Consider the following 13,487-nt stretch of genomic DNA (forward strand, 5'->3'; position numbering starts at 1 on the left):
TTGGAACTCGATCCCAAGACACAGGATTCGAGTTCATACAGACCTCATGCGCTCGACACCGCAACTGGGGTGTCAGAGTGACAGAAATAATAATAATAAAGATGCACGAGAGTGCGTGCGGAGCCGCACTGGCGGACGCCACTAACCACCCAGACTTGGGTCAGGAAAGCGCTGTGAAAGCGCACGGCGCCGCACTGGCGGTCACAGCAATTAGACGCTGTATTGTGTGTTACGTGCTGATGGCTAAGTCGGGCGGTAGATAGCAATCATCCACCTTCCGCGAGCAGTCATACAATAGGGAGGGGATTTTAAAGAACGACTTTCACTCACAACACACACGTCTACAAATGTACACTAGCGCATGGCCGTGCGGTCATGCGAAGCTTATATAGCTGCAGCACGTTCAGGACCTTCCAATAAAGGGCCAATGGGAACCGCTGCAGCATCTGAGCATGTGACCCTCGATGTCCAATGGGAGATCTCACCCTGGGCATGCTCAGAAGTGAAAAAGCAGGACTTAGGCCCAAAAGCGTCTGCTCGCCGCTGCCCAGCACTGGCTTCAATGGCAGAAGCAGGAAAAGCAGCAGTAATCCTATGCACAGAGTGAGACTGAGCAAGATGCTGGGAACAAAGTCTCTGCTGAGCAGACACCACTGCGGCTGGAGAAGAATGGGAGACCACAGCAGAGATGGTTTGAGATTACCCCTGTGCAGAGGCGGGAACTCGACACATAATGGGTTGAAACACAATATGCGCTGATTTCAATTCAATCTGTATTTGGAAGCTGTATCAGAGAAGGAGTGCACTGTTCCCGGAGATACCGCAATAACGGCTCAATGCGTGGAGTGGACAGATCTTCCTGTTCTAAAAATCCATTTACTATATGGTCTCCAATTAGGAGACGTATCAGATATTAAACTGATAAGAACAGATACTACAATTGATCTTGGACGACGAGCAGGCCCGAGAAGCGACACCCAGAAATGGTTTTGTACTTGTGCCGCCCCAAGGCCGGACACCGCTATTCCCATCATCATTGGAAAACACAACAAAATGTATTGTTAACAACCAAAAAACATCCTCAAGATACATTAACAAAATGTTTCCACTTTTTAGTTTTCCAAATTCCCTCTGCATCCACCTCCCCTCTCCTCCTCTGATCTCACACAAAGCAAAAATACAATTTTCCCAAAATGATTCTTATACAATTTTTAACCTCAATATCCTTGCTTTGAAACACATACATATTCCTCACATCCCACAATACCTCTTTTATACATGCAAATAGATATAGCCAACTACCATGGTAATACTAATATAAATCAGAAGTCTGTACCACTAATCACAACAGGACCTAAACGGCCTATCATCAAATACATAGCCACAAAAGAGAAAAAATGATGATACACGACCAAAGGAGTATCACAAAAATATATAAACTTTATTAATATTAAAAAACAGCAAGTGTATGTAAGGTAATACGCAGCATAGCGCCACAGGACTGGACCCTGCAATAGAAACAGCAGGAGGCACGCGCACAGAAGTATCAGTCCACAGAGTATAGTAGTCACACATTGCCTAACATGATTACAAAGAAATAAGCAAAATCATGAAAATAAGCCTAAAAAACTCAGCATACATAAATAAATATGGCAATATGTGAGAAAACCAAATGGAGTGGGAAGCGACCATATAAACGGTGATCAGAATACTTCACCGCAGACTACAGCCCCAGGACAATTAATCAAATGACAATGCAGGATAAGAGTAATAGTACACCTGGGACTGCCGCTATACACAATCGGTCATAGTTACTATAATGCAACTATAAGGCCGACATAACCACCAAATGATACCCACCGCTATGTGGACTGAAAGTTCCGGGAGCGTGCCTCCGCCCCAACGCGCGTTTCGGTGCAAACACCTTCGTCAGGGGGCAGACAAGCAACGTAAACTGCGGCCTTAAAAAGAGAGGACCCCGGAAGTATACACTGGCATGAACCGGAAGTAGACGCGCAGCGTCATGGCAACCACAGCGCCGGCACACTCCGAGACCAGCCGACGGACACCGAAGAACACAGGGGCCCCATGTGATCCAGAGCGTCCAACGGCCAGCACGGACCTGCGCAGGCGCGATGGCACCCGACAGACTGCAGAATAAGGTAACATAACAACGCCGATCAGAGCGCAATACATTTATCAGAGCATACATCAGTGAATCATAGCTATCCACAAAATTGGGGATGTTACAGAATGGACCCACAATACAAGGCACCGACAGTAGGTATATGCTGTCACATCGATACAATACCGAACATCGCCCACAGCCCAAACAGGAACCAAAAGCGAAACAGCAAATGTATGCAACGTATACATGGGCCAAACCCACCAATCAAAATCAGAAAAGCAGCACAGATGTAAAGGAAAGGATCAAAAGCTTCCAATTAACCGCTAAAGCCACAAACAAACCGATGTGCTAACGCACCCAGACCACCTCCACCCCCCAGATAAATGGAATACCAACAGTAAACAATAAACAACAAGAGATCATATACTACAATAGGAAAAATCCAGTAGACAGAGTCCATGCAAGTCCTCAGAGTGGAAGATTCCTAATCCAAGGACACGATTCGTTTGCTAGTAGACAGGACTTCATCCAAGAGCCGGAGCCGGTCTGAGCAGACTTACAATATCCCGGGGTCGAAGAATACTAGAAAAGACAACACAGTTAAAAACTGATAATAAAAACAATGATAAAAACAGCGACCAACCATGGCGCCAGCCTCAACATCACCAGCGACTATAGGAAGGGGGCATAACTAATATTATCATTAAGACCTGCCGGCTGGACAGTGTTGAGCACCCAAATCCAACGGGACTCAACACGGGCCAGCCGTTGAAAAGTGCCCCCTCCACGAATGCCCACCTCCAACATATCTATACCCTTGGCCCTGAGAAGACCGGCATCACAGTTGTGGAACCTCTTGAAGTGGCGCGGCAGTGTTTTAAGGGTGGTGATGTCCTCAACCGCGGCCGCCGCGCCAATGCCCAAAACATGTTCGCGAATACGTGTTTTTAGATGTCGAGTAGTCATACCGATATACATTTTCTCACATGGACACATCACCATATATATGACGTTTTTACTAAGACATGTGATCTTTTTCTTGATTTTAAATTCGCGTGTTCCATCAGAACTGCAGAAAGTGCCAGCCCTCTCAATGTTTGGGCATGCAACGCAGCGGCCGCAGGGAGAACACCCCACCCGAGCCGGCATAGAGTCCAAGAACGTGTCCATCTTCTTACCGGTATAGTGGCTATGGACCAACATATCCCTGAGGTTCCTAGACCGTCTAACCGCAATGCCAACCCTCTCAGGTAAATAGCGTGCAACAGCAGGGTCAGCCAACAGCACATGCCAAGATTTTTGGAGGATTCTTTTCATCATTGGAAACTGGGAGTTATATTTAGTGACGTAGCGGACAATATCATGTGTCTGTGTTATCCTCATTATGGTAAAGAAGTGATTCCCTTGATGTATGCCTCGCTCTATTAAAGGCTCTTTTAATACTGCAGTTGCTATGTCCGCGAGCAACCAGCCTGTTTTTTAAGTCATCAGACTGGCGAAGAAAATCTGCTTCTGTGGAGCACAATCTCTGCAGACGGAGGAACTGGCCAGTAGGGATGGCCTGGATGACATGGCCCGGATGCGAGGAGGAGGCGTGTAACAAAAGATTTGTAGAAGTGGGCTTCCTGTAAATATCAGTCTGCAGGCACCCATGAATATCCCGTTTCAAAACCACATCAAGAAACTCAATGGTATCAGTATCAAATTTATACGTCAATACGATATTACAGCCATTATTATTAAGGGATTTCATGAATTCCTGCAGACTACAAGAGGAGCCCCGCCAGATCATCAAAACATCGTCAATGTACCGCGTCCACAAAAGGACGCGGCACATTGACTCAGGATGATCCAGCAGGGGGAGGTCCCTCTCCCACAGCCCCAGGAACAGGTTAGCGTAAGCAGGGGCAAAAGGAGCCCCCATAGCTGTTCCCTGGAGCTGCAGGAAGAAGGACTCCTTAAAAACAAAAAAATTATGAGTAAGGGAAAACTCCAATAGTTTATAGATCAAATTTTTCATTTCAGCCGAAAAGTTGGATGTACCCAGAAAGAATTCAATGGCCCGGAGCCCGTCCTGATGCCGAATACTAGTATAAAGTGATTCGACATCAGCCGTCACTAACAATTCACCGTCTTCAAGATGCACGCCATCAACCCGCCTCAAGAGCTCTCCAGTATCTTTTATACATGCCATCATCAACCACAATACTCTCTCCTTTTCCCCACACATACCCAATCCAAACATAAAAAGCTCAAAAGACAACAGATGCACCTCACACAGCTCCTTACACAAACGACCCAGACCTGCAATCACACTTCTAGCATACTGACAATTCCAAAACAAATGCACCACACTCTCACTCCCACTCCCACCACATCCACTCCTCGGACACTTCTCACTCCTCACTAAACCCCGATTTTTCAGAAACTCCCTCACCGGCAACAGCCCGTGCAATGACTGCCATACAATCTCACTCTGCCTATTTGTCATACCATTCACACGTACCTTCTTCCATACTTTCTGCACATCATCTCCTCTTACTAATTTAAGATCTGGCAAGGACAACCTGTGGGCTCGTCCAACAATAATGTCACATTCCACCTCTCTACACTCAATCATCTTATATACAGCTTTCTTCTTTTCTAACAATCTCATATCCACATCATACAGTTCATACTTCATAAAAAATTTGTAAACCCACACAAACCACACAGGAACCTCAAAAGCCACTGGGCACCTAAGATCTCTTTCACGCCATTTCAAACGAAACAAGAAATTTCCAAACAAAAACCTACACATACCGTATTTTTCTGACCATAAGACGCACTTATGGTGTGGGTGCGTCTTATGGTACGGATGTAGCATGTGGGGAGGGGGGCAGCAGTGAGTGGGATCGCACTGTTATCCCACTTCAGGATGTCCCCACTGCCCAGAATCAGTGCTGGGGAAACCATGTGGTCCCGATGATTAAGTGCAGTGAATATTCATTAGCTACTCCCCGCCCACCTATCAGCTGAGCCATGAGCCTGGAGAGGCAAATGATTACTGCACTTAAGCAGGAACACACATGGATTCCTCAGCGCTGATTCCTGCAGCAGCTGGGGAGATCTGTGTGTCCAGAGCAGTAGGAGGCAGCAGCAGCAGCATGGTCCGGGGGAGAGGAGATCCCTGTACCTTCCTGGGCTGGAGCTGAGTGCCATGCAGGAGGACCTGTGATGATGTCAGAAGTGGACGGGCTGGAGCATCACATGGCACCACAGAGCCCTCCCTCTTCTTGACATTATCACAGGTCCTTCAGACTCCAACACTAGAATCTGCTGGCTTCCACTACCTGTGCTGTGGAAAGGCAACAAGAGGGAGGGCTCTGTGTGCAGTCATGGGATGCTTTTACCTCACCACAGTGTGGCTGGCTGCCACAATTAAGAGGTTAGTCTTTCCAAAACACAATAAAGCACTCTGCCACTTCTTTAGTGAACTATAACTCCCAGCATGTCATAGGATCTGCAGGACATGCTGGGAGTTATAGTTCTCCCATTGGATTTTAAAGCAGCACTCCAGTGTTATTTTGCAGTGCTGGAGTGGTGCTTTAAATATAAGCCCTGTGCCCCCATTCTTATACTCACCCCCCAGCATCTTCATATAGACACCACACTGGTCCCGCAGCTTCCAACATAACAACATACTATTATATGTGGTGTTATTATATATGATAGTATGTTATTAAATATTTTGCCACTTTTTTTGCTTCAAATATTTTTTCCCCTATTTTCCACCTCTAAAACCTGGGTGCGCCTTATAGTCCGGTGCGTCTTATAGTCCGAAAAATACAGTACATGCATACTTCCCATCCATCCTAATCACACCAAGTACATACACCATAATATTCACGCTAAAAAATACATGCAAATTTGGGAAACCCAGTCCCCCCTTATCCAAACTCATCATAACAATCTCTCTCCTTGCACGCTCCATACATGAACCCCCCAAAAAGACAAACAAAACCCTATTTAATCTTCTAATACACATGTAGCTTGGTGGAAAAACCATCGCAACATACAAAAAAATAGGTAACACAACACTCTTAATAACTAAAATTTTACCAAAAAACGTAAGATCCTTCAAACTCCAAAAATTTAACTTACGCCCCACTCTCTCCCTCACATCCACCCAGCTTTCCTCTCCATCCAATTTCTCTGAAAATTTCACACCCAAAACCTTTATCGATCCTCTCACCACATTCACTCCAGCATCATCCCTCAGACTCATCCCCCCAAAATTCTTACACTCACTCTTCTCCCAATTCACTTTAAAAGCAGATGCTCCACAAAAAATAGAAACCAACAACTTCACACACCGTACCGAACACTCTGAATCACACAGCACACACACATCATCCATATAGCCACTCATCTTCCACTCTCTCCCCCTACCCCCTGGTACTTGCACACCCCGAATCACTTTATTTTTTCTTAACAGACATAACAAAGGCTCAATTGCGCAAATAAATACGATAGGGGATAAAGGGCACCCTGCCGAACACCCGAAAATACATTTACTCTCCTCCCCACATTTCCATTCAACAACACACAACTATAAATGTTCTTATACAAACTTCTCACTCTCTCAACAAGCTCAGATGGAAAACCCATCTTCACCAACACACTAAACAAAAACCCATGCGCCAATCTATCATACGCCTTCTCAAAATCCAAACTCAACACATACACCCCCTTCTTACGATTCATGCAGTCCCACAAACAATCTCTCAACATACACAAACTTCCATGTATTCGTCTTCCAGGCACCGTACAACATTGCTCCTCACCCACAACACTCCCAACTACGCCACGCATCCTGTTAGCCAAAAGTTTCGCAAAAATCTTATAATCACAATTTAGCAATGTGATCGGCCTCCAATTTTTTAGATTTTTGAAATCATCTTTTTTTGGCAATAACACAACCACCCCTACACGCATACCATTTGCCACCTCTGCAGTCGCCCACTTATACTTACATACATCCACAAAATCCTTCCCAATCACATCCCACATCACACAATAAAATTCCACCGGTAGACCATCCTCCCCCGGTGTTTTATTCAACGCCATACTACACACCACCTTCCATACTTCTTCACCCGTCACATCACCCATCAAACTTTCCGTTTCTATCCTATTCAAACTATTTTCCAAAACACTCAGCACCTCACTCTCCAAACCTTCATCCCTCCATTTCACAGCATACAAATCATCATAAAACTTTGTCACTTCCTCACACAAGTCCGCACCACTCACTTCATTTCCATCCATCCCATTTAAAACACTCATACTCTGTCTCTTCCCAAAAACTTTTTTAAAGAAAAAACGCGAACACTTCTCTGTTATGACCTGGTGGTTAAGAGGCCACACTGAAATTACCTGGTGGATAAAACGCAACATGGAACGAGCTCTGAAGGAGGTGGTATCTCTACTGACCGCAGTCCCTAATCGTAACAACACAACTAGAAATATCCGTGGGATGTTCCTGACACTCCCTAGACACCTCGTCACAGCCTAAGATATAACTACCCCTAAAGAAGGAAATAGAAAGCTATCTTGCCTCAGAGAAACCCCCAAAAGGAAAGATAGCCCCCCTCACAAATATTGACTGTGAAAGGAGAGGGAAATGACGAACACAGAAATGAAATTAGAATTCAGCAAAGGGGAGGCCAATACTAAACTAGATAGACAGTTAGCAAAGGATACTGTGCGGTCAGTATTAAAAACTACAAAATCCACGCAGAGTTTACAAAAATGAACTCCACACCGACTCATGGTGTGGAGGGGCAAATCTGCTTTCCCAAAGCTTCCAGCTAGCCTAAATAAGACATAGCGACAAGCTGGACAAAAGAGACAAAATGCAAAGCAATAGAGTCCAAACAAATGGACAAACAAACTAGCAAAACTTATCTTTTGCAGACAAGGACTGGCCATATGAGAAATCCAAGGGAAGAATCAAATCCAACCAAGAACATTGACAGCAGGCATGGACTAAAGCCCAGAGCAGGTTTAAATAACAAACCCAGGCAAGGCGATTAGTGAAGGCAGCTGCTACAGCTACCTAACGGAGCAGCAGTTCCACTCGAAACCACCAGAGGGAGCCCAAGGGCAGAACTCTCAAACATACCATTAGCAACCACAGAAGGGAGCTCCAGAACGGAACTCACAACAGTACCCCCCCCCTTGAGGAGGGGTCACCGAACCCTCACCAGAGCTCCCAGGGCGATCAGGACGAGCCAAATGGAAAGCATGAACCAAATCGGGAGCATGAACATCGGAGGCAACAACCCAAGAATTATCCTCCTGGCCATAACCCTTCCACTTGACCAGATACTGAAGCTTCCGCCTCGAAAAACGAGAATCCAAAATCTTCTCTACAACATATTCCAATTCCCCCTCAACCAACACCGGAGCAGGAGGATCAACGGAGGGAACCATAGGTACCACATATCTCCGCAACAAGGATCTATGGAACACATTATGAATGGAAAAGGAAGCTGGAAGGGCCAAACAAAAAGACACTGGATTGATAATTTCAGAAATCTTATAAGGCCCAATAAAGCGAGGCTTGAACTTAGGGGAAGAAACCTTAATAGGAACATGACGAGAAGACAACCAGACCAAATCCCCAACACGAAGCCGGGGACCAACACACCGACGACGGTTAGCAAAACGCTGAGCCTTCTCCTGAGACAACGTCAAATTGTCCACCACATGAGTCCAAATTTGCTGCAACCTGTCCACCACGGAATCCACACCAGGACAGTCAGAAGGCTCAAGCTGCCCTGAAGAAAAACGAGGATGAAAACCAAAGTTACAAAAAAAAGGCGAAACCAAGGTAGCCGAACTAGCCCGTTTATTAAGGGCAAACTCGGCCAACGACAAAAAGGTCACCCAATCATCCTGATCAGCAGACACGAAGCATCTCAAATAGGTTTCCAAGGTCTGATTGGTTCGCTCCGTTTGGCCATTTGTCTGAGGATGGAATGCAGAAGAAAAAGACAAATCAATGCCCATTCTAGCACAAAAGGACCGCCAAAACCTAGAAACGAACTGGGAACCTCTGTCAGACACAATATTCTCCGGAATACCATGCAAACGAACCACGTGCTGAAAAAATAATGGAACCAAATCAGAAGAGGAAGGCAACTTAGGCAACGGCACCAAATGGACCATCTTAGAAAACCGGTCACAAACCACCCAGATGACAGACATCTTCTGAGAAACAGGAAGATCAGAAATAAAATCCATGGAAATATGCGTCCATGGCCTCTCAGGAATAGGCAAAGGCAAAAGCAACCCGCTGGCACGAGAACAGCAAGGCTTAGCCCGAGCACAGGTCCCACAGGACTGCACAAACGAACGCACATCCCGCGACAAGGAAGGCCACCAAAAGGACCTAGCCACCAAATCTCTGGTACCGAAAATCCCAGGGTGACCAGCCAACACCGAACTATGAACCTCAGAAATTACCCTACTAGTCCATCTATCAGGAACAAACAATTTCCCCACAGGACAGCGGTCAGGTTTATCAGCCTGAAACTCCTGAAGTACCCGCCGTAAATCAGGGGAGATGGCAGAAAGAATCACCCCCTCCTTGAGGATCCCAGCCGGCTCAAGAACTCCCGGAGAATCAGGCAAAAAACTCCTAGAAAGGGCATCAGCCTTCACATTCTTAGATCCAGGAATATACGAGACCACAAAATCAAAATGTGAGAAAAACAAAGACCACCGAGCCTGTCTAGGATTCAACCGCTTAGCAGACTCGAGGTGAATCAGATTCTTGTGATCAGTCAAGACCACCACGCGATGCTTGGCTCCCTCAAGCCAATGTCGCCACTCCTCAAATGCCCACTTCATAGCCAACAACTCCCGATTGCCGACATCATAATTACGCTCAGAAGACGAAAATTTTCTGGAGAAGAAGGCACAAGGTTTCATCAAAGAGCCATCAGAATTTCTCTGAGACAAAACGGCCCCTGCCCCAATCTCAGAAGCATCAACCTCAACCTGAAAAGGGAGAGAAACATCTGGCTGACGCAACACAGGGGCAGAAGTAAAACGACGTTTAAGCCTCTGAAAGGCCTCAACAGCCGCAGAGGACCAATTCACCGCATCAGCGCCCTTCCTCGTCAAATCGGTCAGAGACTTCACCACACTAGAAAAATTAGCAATAAAGCGACGATAAAAATTGGCAAAGCCCAAAAATTTCTGAAGGCTCTTTACAGATGTAGGTTGAGTCCAATCATGAATGGCCTGGACTTTAACAGGGTCCATTTCAATAGCCAAGGGAGAAAAAATGAAACCCAAAAAAGAAACCCTCTGAACTCCAAAGAGGCACTTAGACCCCTTCACAAACAACGCATTAGAACGAAGGACCTGAAACACCATAATAACCTGCTTCACATGAGACTCCCAATCATCGGAGAAAACCAAAATATCATCCAAATACACAATCATAAATTTATCCAGATAATTCCGGAAGATATCATGCATAAAGGACTGAAATACCGATGGAGCATTAGAGAGCCCGAATGGCATCACAAGATATTCAAAATGGCCTTCAGGCGTATTAAATGCTGTTTTCCATTCATCACCTTGTTTAATACGCACAAGATTATATGCCCCTCGGAGGTCGATTTTAGTAAACCAACTAGCACCCTTAATCCGAGCAAACAAATCAGAAAGCAAAGGTAATGGATACTGGAATTTGACAGTGATCTTATTGAGAAGGCGATAATCTATACAGGGTCTCAAGGAGCCATCCTTCTTGGCAACAAAAAAAAATCCCGCTCCCAACGGTGACGAAGACGGGCGAATATGCCCTTTCTCCAAGGACTCCTTTACATAACTCCGCATAGCGGCATGCTCTGACACAGATTGAAAAGTCGGCCCTTAGGGAACTTACAGCCAGGAATCAAATTAATGGCACAATCGTAGTCCCTATGAGGAGGCAGGGAACTGGACTTGGGCTCATCAAATACATCCTGGAAATCCGACAAAAACTCAGGAACTTCAGAAGAAGGGGACAGACATAGATCTCCAATCCAGCACTGGATTATGTTCCTGTAACCATGGAAAACCCAGCACGCAACATCATGCAAATTATGCAACACCAAAAAACGAATATTTTCCTGATGTGCTGGAGCCATGCACATGGTTACCTGTGTCCAGTACTGAGGTTTATTCTTGGCCAATGGCGTAGCATCAATCCCCCTTAAGGGAATAGGACTCTGCAAAGGTTCCAAGGAAAAACCACAGCGCCTGGCAAACTCTAAGTCCATTAAGTTCAGGGCAGCGCCAGAATCCACAAATGCCATAACAGAAAAGGACGACAATGAGCAAATCAGGGTAACAGACAAGAGAAATTTAGGCTGCACAGTACTAATGGTAACAGACCTAGGGACCCTCCTAGTACGCTTAGGACAATCAGAGATAGCATGAGCTGAATCACCACAGTAAAAACACAGGCCATTCTGACGTCTGAATTTCTGCCTTTCTGCTCTAGTCAAAATCCTATCACATTGCCTAGGCTCAGGACTTTGCTCAGAGGACACTGCCATATGGTGCACCGCCTTGCGCTCACGCAAGCGCCGATCAAGCTGGATGGCTAGAGACATAGACTCACTCAAACCGGCAGGTGCAGGAAAGCCCACCATTACATCTTTAACCCCTTCATGACCCAGCCTATTTTGACCTTAAAGACCTTGCCGTTTTTTGCAATTCTGACCAGTGTCCCTTTATGAGGTAATAACTCAGGAACGCTTCAACGGATCTTAGCGGTTCTGAGATTGTTTTTTCGTGACATATTGGGCTTCATGTTAGTGGTAAATTTAGGTCAATAAATTCTGCGTTTATTTGTGATAAAAACGGAAATTTGGCGAAAATTTTGAAAATTTTGCAATTTTCACATTTTGAATTTTTATTCTGTTAAACCAGAGAGATATGTGACACAAAATAGTTAATAAATAACATTTCCCACATGTTTACTTTACATCAGCACAATTTTGGAAACAAAATTTTTTTTTGTTAGGAAGTTATAAGGGTTAAAATTTGACCAGCGATCTGTCATTTTTACAACGAAATTTACAAAACCATTTTTTTTAGGGACCACCTCACATTTGAAGTCAGTTTGAGGGGTCTATATGGCTGAAAATACCCAAAAGTGACACCATTCTAAAAACTGCACCCCTCAAGGTACTCAAAACCACATTCAAGAAGTTTATTAACCCTTCAGGTGCTTCACAGCAGCAGAAGCAACATGGAAGGAAAAAATGAACATTGAACTTTTTAGTCACAAAAATTATCTTTTAGCAACAATTTTTTTATTTTCCAAATGGTAAAAGGAGAAACTGAACCACGAAAGTTGTTGCTCAATTTGTCCTGAGTACGCTGATACCTCATATGTGGGGGTAAACCACTGTTTGGGCGCACGGCAGGGCTTGGAAGGGAAGGAGCGCCATTTGACTTTTTGAATCAAAAATTGGCTCCACTCTTTAGCGGACACCATGTCACGTTTGGAGAGCCCCCGTGTGCCTAAAAATTGGAGCTCCCCCACAAGTGACCCCATTTTGGAAACTAGACGCCCCAAGGAACTTATCTAGATGCATAGTGAGCACTTTGAACCCCCAGGTGCTTCACAAATTGATCCGTAAATATGAAAAAGTACTTTTTTTTCACAAAAAAATTCTTTTAGCCTCAATTTTTTCATTTTCACATGGGCAACAGGATAAAATGGATCCTAAAATGTGTTGGGCAATTTCTCCTGAGTACACCAATACCTCACATGTGGGGGTAAACCACTGTTTGGGCACATGGTAAGGCTCGGAAGAGAAGGAGCGCCATTTGACTTTTTGAATGAAAAATTATTTCCATCGTTAGCGGACACCATGTCGCGTTTGGATAGCTCCTGTGTGCCTAAACATTGGCGCTCCCCCACAATTGACCCCATTTTGGAAACTAGACCCCCCAAGGAACTTATTTAGATGCCTAGTGAGCACTTTAAACCCTCAGGTGCTTCACAAATTGATCTGTAAAAATGAAAAAGTACTTTTTTTTCACAAAAAAATTATTTTCGCCTCAATTTTTTCATTTTCACATGGGCAGTAGGATAAAATGGATCATAAAATTTGTTGGGCAATTTCTCCCGAGTACGTCGATACCTCATATGTGGGGGTAAACCACTGTTTGGGCACTCGGCAGGGCTCGGAAGGGAAGGCGCGCCATTTGACTTTTTGAATGGAAAATTAGCTCCAATTGTTAGCGGACACCATGTCGCGTTTGGAGAGCCCCTGTGTGCCTAAACATTGGAGCTCCCCCA

General features: G+C 45.1%; 1 pseudogene; it reads right to left on the minus strand.

Annotated features, from left to right (window-relative positions):
- Positions 1–795: 795 nt before the first annotated feature.
- Positions 796–975, minus strand: LOC138668105 (U2 spliceosomal RNA; annotated as a pseudogene).
- Positions 976–13,487: the final 12,512 nt, after the last annotated feature.

This window comes from Ranitomeya imitator, chromosome 2 (assembly GCF_032444005.1).
Source record: "Ranitomeya imitator isolate aRanImi1 chromosome 2, aRanImi1.pri, whole genome shotgun sequence".
NCBI lineage: Eukaryota > Metazoa > Chordata > Amphibia > Anura > Dendrobatidae > Ranitomeya > Ranitomeya imitator.